The following is a 15,207-nucleotide window of genomic DNA, read 5'->3' as shown; positions in this document are numbered from 1 at the left end:
TTCCAGAGTGCACCAAAAGCTGGGATTCATTTGATTTCTGTTTTGTTTTCGACAATCCAGATTCCCGAGCACACCGTACAGTGCGAAGCAATGTTGGTCTTAACATAAATTGTCACCTTCATTGTAAATTAGCGCTTTGACTGCCTTCTCTGATGCCCAAAAATACTGTCCATGTAGGTGGATTGATAGATATATTGGCCAAATATGCAGTCTAGGTAGGCAGATTAGGTTTGATGCACAAACATATTGTCGAAGTAGGCAGCCTACTAGGTCTGATAAAGAATTAATTCTGTTTAGGTAGGTTCCTTCCTAGATATGATGCCCAAATATCCTGTCTAGATAGGTAGCTAACTAGGTACGACACCCAAAAACGCAGTCTAGGCTGGAAACTTGCTAGGTTAAAAAGCTGTCTAGGTAAGGAGACTAATAGGTTTGATGTCAAAAATGCTGTCTAGATAGGGAACACACTAGATAAGCCCCCCAAATATGCAGTCTAGATAGGCAGCTTGCAAGGTGCGATGCCCAAAACTGCTGTTGAGATCCACAGCACACTAGATACGATGCCCAAATATGCCATCTAAGCAAGCAGCCCAAGATCATTAGTTGTGCTGACAAAAAATGCTAAGTAGGTGGCTTGTTAATACGATGCTCAAGTATGCAGTCGAGACAGGCAGCTACCCATGTACGACACCCAAAAATGCAGTCTTGTCCGGCAACTGACAAGGTATGATGTCAAAAAAAGCAGTCTAGGAAGGGAACCTTCTAGGTATGCCACCCAAAAGTTCAGTCTTAAAAAGCAGCTTGCTAGGTGCAATGCACAAAGCTGCTGTATTCCCAAAAATACAGTCTAGGTAGGCAGCTCACTAGGTTTGATGCCCAAAAGTGCAGTCTTGCTAGGCAGCTTGCGAGGTAAGATCCCCAAAACTGCTGCGGTGATAGGAAACGCAAGATATGATGCCCAAAAAAATATTGTCTAGGTAGAACGCTCAATAGGTTTGATGTACAAAAAAAAGATGTTTAGGTAGGCAGTTCAAACCAGACCAGTGGTACTCAACCAGGGGTCTGGGACCCACTAGGGGGCCTTTAATTTAAATGCCGAAAATCATGATGTTGGTCTACAACATGGAAACTGACCGTTCCTAAAACGTCTGGAATCACAAAATGAATCATAAGTATTTAAATCTATTGATTAAAAATTGTATTGGACAATGGGGGCTCGGAATCAAAAAGGCTGAGAACCACTGTTCCAGACTACACAAAATGTGCAGACAAAACTACAAATTAACAAAGAACTATAATTTTGAAATGATTGTGACTGTCTGCGCCAACTACCACCACATTTTGGTTTTAGAAAAAGGAAGTCGCACTGACAGTTGCACAAAGCCAGTCAAGTAAAAGTAAAACTCCCCATTCACCATCCAGCAATTCCACTGCTCCTTTAGGTAAAAGAGAAAATCTGCTAAATTTCAGCTAAACGGGGCATTACATGCATCTCATTTGCATAACAAAAGACCAGAGGGGGTGAGAGCTGCCACTGCTGGCTAATTGTAGCCCAAGATGCCGTTCGCCTGCAGAGGAAACGTGACAGCCGCGAGCAGGCGGGAATAGCCTGCAGGATAAGGGTCGGAATTAGCAGACACTGTCTAATAAGCACTTTATGGTGCTATGCATTGCTTTAATACCTTGACCAAGAAATGTTACCTCAAATGACACCCTCAAATACCAAGCTGTATTTTATATTAGACACAGAGAGGAAAAAGATGCTGCAAACGGATGTGAAAATGATTATACAACAAATAAAGATGCAAATAAAAAACTGAGTATACGTAATGTTGCACGAGTCCCGACAGTCAGACGGTGTGAGGAGCTATAGAGACAATATGAGCAATCATGCACGCTTTCAGTTTCACTTTCCAACATGTGCTCTCAATCTCTCATCAGTCACTCATCCAAACACTATTTTGTGAGAACTTCAATCTTCAATAACGGCTCCTGGTTTTCACTCAGTTGTGTGGTACTCTTATGGTGTTTACTGGTTGCCAGTATGTAATGATATTTGATAGTGATAACAGAACTATTCATAACGGTTTTTAATTCAATGTCAGCATTTCCCAATTCATTTAACTGAATGTAATTTCACAGTGTGGGGCACAAACATAAGTGCAGATTATTGCTTGTTAAAGTGTAGCAATGGACACTTCAAAAAGAAAAATGTCTGATCAGGTATTGGCCTAAAATACGGTGCATCAATATCTACCAGAAATCAATATAATTTCACATCGCCCCACCCATTCCCACAACTAAATCATGGTACTCTTTGGGTGAACAGGGTGCATAGGGTGAGAATAGCTTACATTCAAGTTGGTGTCCATAAGCATGGTGGGAATATCCTCGCGATAAGGAATTTGTAGATGGCTCCTAGTAAGCATTTTAGGGGGTTAGCTTGACCAAGAAATGTTACCTCCGCAATAAAATAAAACTAGAATAAATGAAAAAGATATGGATTAATGAACCAGAACAGACAGCGAGAGGAAGCGCAGTAGTAATTTGTATTGAATATAATCTCATTAGTGTGAAACGTCCAGCTCCACGCCGATTACCATAAGAGGGAACAGGTCAATAACTCAGTAGCGCCCCAAAATACCACCCCACCATGAATCAACGCACTGGTCATTATTCTCACTAATACAGTTGGAAGAGAGAAGGTTTGCTGTCCCGTGGCTTTTTCAGCCGTGTAAGAACAGAATGAGAAAATGTGTTGACATTTAAAGGTGACCGGTCACGAAGGTCATTTCTCTGGTCTAGGTGACACCTAGAAGACCCAGTTACGCTCAAGAAAAATGTGCCAACGAGGGTTTTGTGGAATTCTGGGTGCAAGATGCTTTCTGATGGTTCTCTCTAGGCAATAAAACATCTTGCTAAAAGTAGGCCAGTAACAAATGGCAAACTAAAGGCAGTGCTGTTCTAGATTCAAAGTACTTATTGGGTGAAAAAGGCTCAAATGGTGAACATGTATCTTTCCAGATGTTAACAAATCTTGGAAAATGCATAATGGTGCGTTCACATACAACGCGAAGAAAATTTTTGCACGAGTTTGACCGCTGGATTATAAATTTTTTTAAATTCACGTTCGCAAGAGTAACGTGAACCCTCGAGTATTCTCTTCTGGAAAAGGACAGGAGGAGGGGCTTCTACGACTTGGTTCATAGTAAAGTACAACCAATAGCTGGAATCAAGTAGACGTGCAAATTTTCAGAACTTACCAGGTAGTCCAACTTCCTCGCTCACTTACTTACTTCCAAACGATGTCTTTTTTCGTCCGTTCTCTGTACATGTATGACGTTGTGTCAAACAATTCCGGGTGTGCACACACCGCTACAACAATTCTTTCATCCATTTTTCCAGATTTCTTCTGCTACTACGTCAGTGACAACCAGATAATCTCAATGCTGGTAGGCTTTCGTGACAACGCGTAAATCGATTTTCTCGCTCGAGTTGAACAATTTAAACTTATGCAAATCCGCGAATGAAGCGATTTCGCATGTTCGAGGCGCGCCATTCGCGTCGCCGGCACAATTTCGCGTCTATTCGCATCTTTGCGTTGATTTGTATGTAATCGCGCCGCATGAAATGCTCGCTTCACCCTCTATGTGAACGCACCATAAAAAGGTGATTTTTACAACCTTTGGACACCAGTACAAATGCATATCACAAAACTAGTCCTAGTTCTTCAGCCAAAGTAGCTCTGCACTGATTTTTGGTACATACTGGTTGAATGTAGAGCACAAATATCTTTAACGCATAAAATTATGAAACAAATTTATCATAATATGCATTCTGCCATACTAATTTGACAGTTCCTGCAGTATAGAGCATGTATACTGTGCATATTATGCTCATTTTCTATATATAGATTACCCAGATGACCCATTTACCAAAGTGTGCAGTATTCAACTGGAGCACAGTGCTTACCACATTGCAGTGCTCTTGACCTTCCTTTTCCAGTTTGAACTGGTACTGATGTTAGCTGCAACTTTTACCATCTCCTTGACTCATTATTTGATCAGAATAAAAATTGATAGGCCTTACCATATTTGTTGCCAAGATGTCAACTGGACACTACTCACATACTACCATATGAAACATTCATTGTTGCATACCATTTCATATGCCATTTAAAAAACATAGCATACAGTACATACTGTGCAGTTTGCAGTATGTTAGTATTCCATTCTGAACACATTATACAGTATGGCAGGAAGGTTTTATAAAGCATAAAAATCATTAAATAAAAGTCATCACATCATCTAGATTCAAACGGTGTGAACCAAAGGGAAATGAACAAATGCAGCGCTGAGTAAAGTGAGGCTCAGGTGAATGTACGGGGAACGGGGGTTGGGGAGCAGGTGAGAATCCTCCTGTGGTGATGCAGATGAGCTTGTACGGATGGGAGCTCGTGGATCATTCCTTACCGCAGAGCCTCCCGCGGACCGACATTAATATTCGGCGTGACAGAAACAGGCCGGTAGCACAGGAAACCAGGACGCCTAACAATACACTGTGTGAGCATTTAAAACATATATAAATAAAAGAACAACAGAAGAACAATCGCAAGGTCAAAAAGAACTTTGGAACAAGACGATGTATAACGTCAGCGGTTTTCAAGAAAAACCAAGCTTGTGTACCTGATACAGGTTAAAAAAAACATTAGATGTTGGGGTGCTGGTGGTTAAAGGTCCACTCCAGATCTGCTGTATATAGCAAGTATGTATACTGTACATCGTATGCAAAAACAAATATCCAGATGGTCAACTATTACAACCAAAGGACACTGCACAGAATACAGTATTTTACAATGCAATGCTCTTAACTTGTAATTATTTGATCAGAATGACAAATGTTTCAGCATTTATACACACAATTCTATCTACACTGAAAAACAAATTATTCTAAAAGATGTATATAAATTGTATTTTTGTCATAAAATGTAAAAACAAAAAAATCTTAAATGTACGAAGTTTGCTTCCTAAAATGGATATGGTGCAGATATGGTGCGGATATGGGTAAACAATTCTGATACTGTTATTTTGGTCATTTCCGAGTCTTGGTTTAATAACTCTGTTTTAGAGAGAGACATTAATATTGATGGTTATAATGTATTTAGGACTGATCGCCCAAGAGGAGGTGGGATAGCCATTTATATAAAAAAATAGATATGATGCTACTTTGCCGTTATCCAAATCGATCGCCAAACAATTTCAACTTCTTGCCCTCAAAGAATTTAAAACGTACTACTGTAGTATGTTATAGGCCTCCGTCAGCAACTAGTGATGCTTTTCATCTTTAATGGGGTCTTTTGTCATCACTAAACATTAAGGAACTCGTTTTAATTGGTGATTTTAACTGGAACTAGCTGCAGCCATTGTCTGATGAAATTAAATTATTCTGCGACACCTTTAATATTTCGCAAGTAGTAAATACACCTACCAGACTCAACTTAAAAAAAAGAAAAATCGTCACATTGATTTCTTTTTTACAGATGCTCCACATAATTAATTATTCAATAGCATCTGTTTATGCACATGATATAAGTGAACATTGTGCTGTCGCTACAGTTAGTCAAAATAAAACCTCTTGTTATCTTTAGAAGATGCATATCTCAATTTAGTGAACAAGGCTTTTTTCACAATCTTGCTCAGTTTGATTGGGAGAAGGCATTTCAGATAGCATATGTTGAGTGTGCCTGGAAATATTTTTATGATGGGTTTACTACCATTATCAATAAGCATGCTCCATTTAAAAAATATAGTTAAAGGTCAGGACAATCCCTGGTTCTAATTTGCTTTATGAGCGTGATGTTGCATGGGCCAGGACGCTCTGATCTTCAATCAGATTGGCTCTATTTTAGACAATTATGAAATAAATGAACAGTAGCAATTAGAAGAGCTAAAGCTGAATATTTCCTTACTGAAACAACATTGAATTTAAATAAACAAATGACATTTTATTTTTTAAATATCGATTCCTTATCTGGCACTAAAAAGACTACAGTGCTTACACCATGTATAATGAACAACCTCACCAAAATTTTGGACAAGGCTCAAATGCTTGATTGTTTTAATAAGCACTTTGTTGATGCTGGATCTCTATTTCAGGCACTTAAAATCACTGATATGAAATCAGATATTGACTATGGAGAGAGACGTCTTATGAATCTTAATTTTTGTTTTCGACAGTTTACCATCCATGAGGTTCAAACAGTTCTCACATTACTAGATACAAATAAGTCAGCTGGTCCAGATCAATTAGAACCGTCATTTATAAAATTAACAGCTGCCTATATTTCTCCATTAACGTATATCATTAATCTTTCCTTATACTCAAATGAAATGCCAAAAATTTGGAAATCTGCCTTTGTTATTCCTTTGTTAAAAGGTGGTGATCCTACTAAATTGGATAACTGTAGACCCATTTCTAAACTATGCGTTCTTTCAAAGGTTTTAGAAACTCTTATCAGTAAACAATTGTCTTTGTATTTATCTGAAAATAATATTTTATCCGGGGCGGCTGTGGTTCAGGTGGTAGAGCGGGTTGCCACCAATCGCAGGGTTGGCGGTTCAATTCGCGGCCCACATGACTCCACATGCCGAAGTGTCCTTGGGCAAGACACTGAACCCCAAGTTGCTCCCAATGGCAGGCTAGCGCCTTGCATGACAGCTCTGCCATCATTGGTGTGTGAATGTGTGCGAGAATGGGTGAATGAGTCACAGCGTAAAGTGCTTTGAATACCGTCAAGGTTAAAAAGGCGCTATATAAATGCAGACCATTTACCATTTTACCATTTATCTATAAACCAGTCAGGCTTTAGGAAAAAACACATTACCACTACAGCTGCTAAGAAGGTCGTGAATGACTTCATCGAGGCCCTTAATAAAGGACATCATTGTGCATCCCTTTTTATCGATTTATCTAAAGCCTTCAATACTGTCGATCATGAAATATTGAAACTTAGACTTAAAACTATAGGACTATCTGATAACACTATATCATGATTTGCAAACTATTTAAATGACAGAACACAATAGGTGCGAATAGAAAGTCACTCATCTACGCCTTTACAGATCACCAAGGGTGTTCCTCAGAGGTCTGTTCTGGGGCCACTGCTCTTTACTATTTATATTAATTGCCTTGATTTTGATATTATAAACTGTAGTTTTTATTTCTATGCCGACAACACTGTTATTAATTGTTGTGCTCCCACTATACATCAAGCTGTGTTTCAGCTACAGTCTTCAGTTAATGTTGTGCAACAAAGGCTTTATAGCTTAAAACTTGTTTTAAATGCTGATAAAACTAAAGCATTTAAACTCAACTTCAAACTCAAATCAACAACAAATCTAGCATCTCTTCAAACTTTGTAGGGTACAACGATAGAGTCAGGATCTGAATATAAATATCTTGGGTTTTATACTTGAGGAATCATTATCTTTTAAGTCTCATGTGCATCAGTTAGAGACAAAACTGTTTTTTTTTTCATCAGAAATACGCTTTGAAATAAGTCTATGTTTGATGCAAAAAAGAAACTAGTCTCAGCTACTATTCTGCCTGTGCTTGCTTATGGAGATGTTTTGTATAAATCTGCACCATCCTATCTTTTACATTCATTAGACACTATTTATCATGATACACTTAGGGTTATAACAAATTGTAACTTTACAATTCATCATTGTGAGTTGTATAATAGGGTCACAAGACACTCATTGTCCACATGTAGACTAAAGCATTGGTATCTGTTCATCTATAAATACATTTTGGGCTTATTGCCATCATATCTCTGTTCTCTTACCAACAGAAAATAGCAGTAAAGTATTACTTAAGTTCTCAGAGTTTCTATACCCTTTCGGTTCCATTTGTTCAAACAGAATTAAGGAAATAAGCTTTTCGGTATGCTGCCCCCTGTGATTGGAACACTCTACAAAATGATTTAAAGATAAACAGGCTGGTGTCAATGTGTACTTTTAAATATCTTATTCGAGAATTTGAGAAAGATGTATCAATTTATAATATATTTACTTATTAAACAGCCTTTTGCGATTCACAGAGCTATCTCATGTATTCAAGTGGCTTTGAATAAAATGCAAGAGTCATATGAACTACTTTGTGTTTTTATGGTTCTTTTTAGTAATTTTTGGAGCTTGACAGTAACGAAAATGACTGACACACGGTATCGGATTTGGATCGGACTCGCTGGACCAATACACAATTCATCTAAAACCGACAGTGTCGGAGCAGATACTGATCCAGGTGTCGGATCATCTCTAGCCAAAAACACGTTCTGAAACTTTAACTACAACTGCCAATGTTGATATAAAAATTAGGTTTAATAGATTATTTCATATGAAACTATAAAATTATTTTTTTTCCAAAATATAACAGTTGCTTTTACTCGTGTAAAATCATAAAACAATTTTGTAACGGTGATGTGTAAAGAAAAAAATAAATAAATACATTAGCGCATAGAACAGTGTTGCTCTTTTCCAAATCAGTGCTGTTTGTCATATTGGGGCTGCCTAATGTTTTAGAGTTTTGACTCTCAAGTCAAGTCTGGTCACATCAGTTTTGAGGTCTGCACGCCGCAATATCGAGGGAAGCCCGGTTGTTGATCGCCAGAGAGCAGAGCAGATCATAAGGTTCGGTTACACTCGTGCAAAAGCTTTAATTGCACAGAGAAAATTTTGCAGTGCAGATGAGAAGCCTTTAGTTGAACGTGAGATTATAATTAAATTGGCCTTGGCAGTCCTAAATAGGCTATCACTTGGGCTGTCACAGAAAAATCTTCAATGGGGAGCCATGGCATTGTTCTTTCCTTGCTGTCCAAGACCCAGCTCTAAAAGACCTGTGACCCACCAGTTGAGAAACACTGGAGCACATGATGGGTTTTGAATATATATATATAACACCCATTATGTTAATTACCTCTAAAAGACACTGTTATACTGCAGAATAAAGCCGTTTTAAATGTAGAATCCTGCAGCGCCAGCCACAGAGGAACACTTTACTGTGTGAAAGATCTACATTAATATTGATTTGATGCAGTAAGAATGCCTGAACGCCTATAACAGACAGCACGCAGCTTATATACATTTAGACATCGCAAAAAACTAACATTTTAAGAATAAATAGTCTCCTTTTACATTAACAGCTGTGTGTTTACATTATCACCTAAAGAGGGGTATTTTGATCAGTCACGCTCAGGACCGCTGCATTCATCACAAGACACAAACGCATGGGCAGACACACGCATGTGAACGTTTGAAAGCAGTCGGCTGTGATGAAACAGCGCAAGGGTAGCGAATTTAGTCAGATCTTGGTAATGCCGGTGTTTTTGTTCGGTGGCTATTAAAATATTGAACTGAACAGAGATTATGTCACACACCTAGCTAATCATGGCTACACCCTGCAGTTTGTAAAGCACTGTGCTGGACAAACATATTTGGCCGATGCATTTTAGTTTATTCAGCATCTCGTGCAGGAGCGCTGTATTTTGTTGATATAAATCTAATAAGATTTACCTTAAAATGACAAAGAAAAACGTTAAATTGTTAGTATGGACATAAACCTTTATATAATGAGCTACATATTTAATTACAGATAATTATTTTCATTTGACATAAATTTGTCTGTAATTTTACAAAATTGAAAAAACAAAGTAAAATAATATAGTAATTTATCCATAAAATTTTTTGAAATACATGTAATTTGTCATTATTGTCATAAACCGTAGAATTCCAGTTGAGGTGTTAATATACAGATAATGAGTTTTTAATGTCAATTAAAAAACAGAATAAAGAGTTATTTCCTGTAAAATTATGATTTTTTTTTACAGTGCATATAAAGTTTATCAACATTTAGAAACACATCTTGAAGTGAATTTTGCTTTTAAATTTGACCGCCTTACAAATGCATGCCACTGGAACATTAATATAGATTGCAGAATCGAGATCATGATCTTTTAACTATTCATTGTGCAGCTCTACCACATACAGTACTCTCCTGTTGTGGGTATTTAAGTATTTTGGATTGAAAGACTTGCTTGACAACTGTAGAGATAACAAATTGTCACTGTAGTGTTTTCCTCATTTCACAAGGCAATGAGTAGTCATCAAACGATTGATCATCACTTGTATGTGATTTATTACTAATATATATATATATATATATATACACACACTCACCTAAAGGATTATTAGGAACACCTGTTCAATTTCTCACTAATGCAATTATCTAATCAACCAATCACATGGCAGTTGCTTCAATGCATTTAGGGGTGTGGTCCTGGTCAAGACAATCTCCTGAACTCCAAACTGAATGTCAGAATGGGAAAGAAAGGTGATTTAAGCAATTTTGAGCGTGGCATGGTTGATGGTGCCAGACGGGCCGGTCTGAGTATTTCACAGTCTGCTCAGTTACTGGGATTTTCACGCACAACCATTTCTAGGGTTTACAAAGAACGGTGTGAAAAGGGAAAAACATCCAGTATGCAGCAGTCCTGTGGGCGAAAATGCCTTGTTGATGCTAGAGGTCAGAGGAGAATGGGCCGACTGATTCAAGCTGATAGAAGAGCAACTTTGCCTGAAATAACCACTCGTTACAACCGAGGTATGCAGCAAAGCATTTGTGAAGCCACAACACGCACAACCTTGAGGCGGATGGGCTACAACAGCAGAAGACCCCACCGGGTTCCACTCATCTCCACTACAAATAGGAAAAAGAGGCTACAATTTGCAAGAGCTCACCAAAATTGGACAGTTGAAGACTGGAAAAATGTTGCCTGGTCTGATGAGTCTCGATTTCTGTTCAGACATTCAGATGGTAGAGTCAGAATTTGGCGTAAACAGAATGAGAACATGGATCCATCATGCCTTGTTACCACTGTGCAGGCTGGTGGTGGTGGTGTAATGGTGTGGGGGATGTTTTCTTGGCACACTTTAGGCCCTTCAGTGCCAATTGGGCATCGTTTAAATGCCACGGCCTACCTGAGCATTGTTTCTGACCATGTCCATCCCTTTATGGCCACCATGTACCCATCCTCTGATGGCTACTTCCAGCAGGATAATGCACCATGTCACAAAGCTCGAATCATTTCAAATTGGTTTCTTGAACATGACAATGAGTTCACTGTACTAAAAATGGCCCCAACAGTCACCAGATCTCAACCCAATAGAGCATCTTTGGGATGTGGTGGAACGGGAGCTTCGTGCCCTGGATGTGCATCCCACAAATCTCCATCAACTGCAAGATGCTATCCTATCAATATGGGCCAACATTTCTAAAGAATGCTTTCAGCACCTTGTTGAATCAATGCCACGTAGAATTAAGGCAGTTCTGAAGGCGAAAGGGGGTCAAACACAGTATTAGTATGGTGTTCCTAATAATCCTTTAGGTGAGTGTATATACATATATACACACACACACACACACACACACACACACACACACACACACACACACACACACACGGCTAACATTTTTGAATAATGTACAGATTTATCTGTTTCGGAAGGAAATTGGTACTTTAATTCACCAACGTGGCATTCAACTGATCATAAAGTATTTCCAGCAGCCATCACTCCAACAACTTATCCTTGAGTAATCATGCTCAATTGCTAATTTGGTACTAGCAAATCACTTGCCATTATATCAAACACAGTTGAAAGTTATTTGGTTCATTAAATGAAGCTTAACATTGTCGTTGTGTTTGTTTGAGTTGACACAGTATGCAATAGACTGGCATGTCTTAAGGTCAATATTAGTTAAAAAATGGCAAAAAAGAAACAGCTTTCTCTAGAATCTCATCAGTCAATCATTGTTTTGAGGAATGAAGGATATACAATGCTTGAAATTGCCAAATAACTGAAGATTTCATACAGAGATGTACACTACATTCTTCAAAGGCAAAGCACAACTGGCTCTAACAAGGACAGAAAGAGATGTGGAAGACCAGATGTGCAACTAAACAAGAGGATAAGTACATCAGAGTCTCTAGTTTGAGAAATAGACGCCTCACATGTCCTCCGCTGACAGCTTCATTGAATTCTACCCGCTCAACACCAGTTTCATGTACAACAGTTAAGAGAAGACTCAGGAGGCCTTATGGGAAGAATTACAAAGAAAAAGCCACTTTTGAAACAGAAAATAAAAAGAAAAGGTTCGAGTGATCAAAGAAACACAGACATTGGACAACAGATAATTGGAAAAGAGTGTTATGGATCTTAAACCCATTGAGCATTTGTGGGATCAGCTAGACTGTAAGGTGCTTGAGAAGTGCCCGACAAGACAAGACACATCTATGGCAAGTGCTACAGGAAGTGTGGGGTGAAAGGTCACCTGAGTATCTGGACAAACTGACAGCTAGAATATTAAGGATCTGCAAAGCTGTCATTGATAATCATGGAGGATTTTTAAATGAGAAATCTTTAAAGTAGTTTAAGAGATTCTGAAAATGTTTTTCAAATCGTAATAGTAATTTTTCACATTACTAATGTCCTGAGTATATTTTGTTATCAGTTGTATGCCACCTTGGTGAATAAAAGCACCAATTTCTTTCCATAAGAGCAAAAGCTGTCCATTATTCCAAACTTTTGGCCGCCAGTGTATGTTTTTTTTTTTCTGTATAAACTGAAGTACCTTATTTTATTGTGGATGTCCCAATGTGGAGCAAAGTGAGCTCATTAAAATATTCAAATTAGATTTTGGTTGCATTTTTGACATAAATGCTATTGTGCAAAATAGGCACATAATATCGTGATATCGATCGCAGGCTCCTAAATCAAATCATGGCACACTTTGAGGTATCGGCAAACATCAGATAGCTGGTTAAGAGAATCGATATGATCTTGTATCGATTCGATCATTTGAATTATAACGAAACTGGTGATTTACACACCTTTTAATTATAAGGAGCCAATGATATCACAAATGTAGCAATGTGGAATAAAGCAGAATTGTGAACGCACCAATATAAGTTTTGCCGATAGCCGATAATTATGTATAAGATATGGTCGATAACAGATATGATGGCTGACATTATAAACCCACACTCTTTTGCATGCTGTAAATAAAAAAGGTTTGATTACTGTTTGAATATTTCTCCATGTTGAGAATATCTGCCGACAGCGTGCCCATTTGGCCAATTATAAGCATCTGTTGTCTTCCTAACAGTAGTCCTGTGCATGGATAATACACAATTTCTGTTTTAACTAGAATCAACCACTATTTAAAATTTTAAAAAGCCCTGTCATTATCTGCTTGTAATATCGGCCTAGTCATACCGATAATTGTCACAATTGTCCAATATAGACACAATCACAGATATATTCCACATTTCAAATAGCACAAATCGTGAGCATATTCGTAAATGCACAAGCATAAAACACCTATTAGTCAGACCTTTTAGTTCAGTGGCAACGATAAGATAACATACACAAAGAACATCTTATTTAATAACATAAACACAGTCATATTTTTGACAAATCTACTTCTGGTGGTTAGATCTCCAGGACAGGCCCTGATGAATGAAGCCTTGATTTTTAAACCAACCTACGCAAAACAACTTTCAACCCAATTAATCCCAACAGAAGTGCATTCAGATTAAATAATCATAAACCACTTCAAAGCACGAACGTGTCTCTGGTTTATTCAGCTGCATGCTTGTTTACTCTTTAGTGTCTGGACTCTCCATGGCCCTCATATAGATCAATTAGCACATTTATTTTATAAATATGAGCATCTAAACAGCGTTTGTAAAACACTCTTTGACATTAAATATACAAATTGTCTGTCATCAAAGGCTGAAATTTTGTTTCAAATACATAAAATAAGACTAAAACACTGAGGTGTGCTAACACACATGGTTAGGCTAAGTGATATTAAACATGGATAGCTCTTCCAGATCACTTACATTCACCAGAATAACACCAAATATCATGATATTTAAGCGGTTAAGGAAGGTAAATGTGCTATTAGCTTACCTCTGGTACAGATCTGAGTGTAAATATTTGGAGAAATGTGGACAAATTATTCGTTTAATGGATGCTAAGGCTCCAGTCGAAGCTTTCGGTCTGTCAGCGGCACTAAAGACGAAATACACAAACACCTGGAAGAAAAAATACGTTTCAATCATATGCAATTGCAACATTTAACCTATAGATTGCGCAGCGTGGCCCTAAAAAGAAGACTGAACACAAACATCTCAACATTTTTGGTGGGCAAATACGCATAGAGTAAGAAACAATATATATATATATATAATAGCTTCATAACAGAAACTTTAATATGGAATTGGCTCAAATATATATTTTATTACAGTTTATTTTTTATAAGAAAATTATCTTATGTAAAAAATAATAGTATACATTAGTACTAGTATATATTAGTATACATACAAAAATAACAATAGTAATACCATAATTACAATATAAATAATACATGTAGTAATGTACAAAAAATAAATAACATTTAAATAAATAAATAAATAACAGGTTATATAAATTACATATAAATACAAGTTTAATACCGAAGCTCTGCGATCTGAAAAATACTTTTATGTCACGTGATACGAGTTTATCCAATCGCTGATCAAGTTTCTCGTACCGGAAGTTACGCCCATTGTTCCAGCGTCTTTTCCGCTCTAGGTTTTGTTTACATTTCTAAGACCCAGAGACGGGTGAAAGAAGCCCAGTGAGAGGCATTTATTATTACTAATTACATTTCGTAAAAATAAACGTGTGCCGCCCGCCGAAAGATGAGAGCAATGAGGCCCCATAACCTTTAAAAAATAAACACGTTTAAAAATACCTAACGTCCCCAATTTAACACTTGTTGTGGAATACACTGTTCCAGTTGCATATCTTGCACTTCAACATACTAGCAATGATACACAATAAAAATCACAATTTACATTTTTAAAAGCCACGCGTCGCGCGGATATAGCGTGCATATATGACGTCAATGACTGTATAGCCGCGAAATGTCAAAACATGGTTGCAGGACTTATGAAATTATTTGCTTCCACAATCCTCATATGGTGAGTGTGCTTTAACTGCATTAGTAATGACTTATTAGAGTTTTATTGAAAATGCTCTATGCGCATCCATGCATTTATTGTGTTTTGCTATTGTGCAACATGCATTAGACTAGACCAGTATT

At 37.6% G+C, this 15,207-nt stretch overlaps 1 protein-coding gene and 1 pseudogene across 1 annotated transcript in view; one reads left to right on the top strand and one right to left on the bottom strand.

Annotated features, from left to right (window-relative positions):
* The window catches only part of LOC127639676 (R3H domain-containing protein 1-like), a 52,024-nt gene extending 37,868 nt beyond the window's left edge, over positions 1 to 14,156 (bottom strand). The window contains exon 1 of the mRNA XM_052121814.1: positions 14,031 to 14,156. The gene's annotated coding sequence lies outside the window, so the exon portion shown is untranslated. The remainder of the gene's footprint in view (positions 1 to 14,030) is intronic.
* The window catches only part of LOC127639497 (DNA annealing helicase and endonuclease ZRANB3-like), a 67,222-nt pseudogene continuing 60,225 nt past the window's right edge, over positions 8,211 to 15,207 (top strand).

This window comes from Xyrauchen texanus, chromosome 48 (genome assembly GCF_025860055.1).
Source record: "Xyrauchen texanus isolate HMW12.3.18 chromosome 48, RBS_HiC_50CHRs, whole genome shotgun sequence".
Lineage (NCBI taxonomy): Eukaryota > Metazoa > Chordata > Actinopteri > Cypriniformes > Catostomidae > Xyrauchen > Xyrauchen texanus.
Note: the sequence above shows the minus strand (reverse complement) of the source record. Positions and strands in the feature narration are given on the sequence as shown.